The following is a 1,123-nucleotide window of genomic DNA, read 5'->3' on the forward strand; positions in this document are numbered from 1 at the left end:
ATCAAGAAGGGATTGATGGATCTTCGCATTCCATTGACGCGAAGCCTGCTTAAGACCATAGATAGCCTTCTTGAGCAAGCAAACGTGATCCTCTTTCCCCTTGACGACCCAACCTTCCGGTTGTTCCATGTAGATCTCTTCCTCAAGATCACCGTTCAGGAATGCGGTTTTGACGTCCATAGACTCCATCTCCCAGTCCTCAAGCGCAGCGTGCGCAATGAGATACCGGATAGATTCGTACCGCGCAACGGGAGAGAACGTCTCGTGATAGTTCTCACCCCAAACCTGGGTGAAACCCCGTGCAACCAACCGTGCCTTAAACCGACCATCGTGCTTCTCGTCGTAAACCCATCTACAAGAGACGACAGGCTTGCCTTTGGGACGAGGCACTAGAACCCAGGTTTTGTTCTCGATCAGCGAATCATACTCAGCTTTCTCGGCAGCACGCCAGAGATCAGCCTTTGGAGAACGCATTGCTTCATGCCGATTACGAGGAATGCCTGGTTTGTACTGCGCTGCATCAAGAAGCAACTCAAGTAAAGCATCCGCATCCCCGGGATTAGGTGCATCAGAACGAGAGCCATCAGGACGAGTACGAGCGTCGACCTGAGAAGGACGATTGGAGCCCTCAGCTTCAGCATTGTCCTTTTCCCATCGAGGATTGCGACCTGCACCTTGACGATTCGAACGTCTAGGAGGTGGAGCCTCAGGGTTGACTCCCACTGGCTCATGACGATTACGAACATGTCGAGGTCGTGGTGGAGGTTGCTCTACAGGAGGTGGTTGTTGCGGTTGCGGTTGCTCTTGAGCAGGCGGTGTGGGAGGTCGTTGAGGAGGTGGCGGTTGTGCAGGCTCGAGATCGTCGAAGTCAATCTCGTTGCCATCGGGTAAAGGAATCCTAAAGCCCTCATTTGATGGAGAGCCCTCAGAATCCGAGGAAGAGTCTGAAGACGAATCATCGTCTTGGAGATCTGGGAACGGATTATCCCCTGGGGTAACGGGGCGATTGCCGGGTTCCTTACGTGCAGGGAAGACACTCTCATCGAAGGTCACATCGCGAGACACGACGATCGAGTGCTTAGCAGGGTTCCAAAACAGATACCCCTTGGTCCCATCTGCATAA

The sequence above is a fragment of the Dichomitus squalens genome, assembly GCF_000275845.1.
Source record: "Dichomitus squalens LYAD-421 SS1 unplaced genomic scaffold DICSQscaffold_9, whole genome shotgun sequence".
Classification (NCBI taxonomy): domain Eukaryota; kingdom Fungi; phylum Basidiomycota; class Agaricomycetes; order Polyporales; family Polyporaceae; genus Dichomitus; species Dichomitus squalens.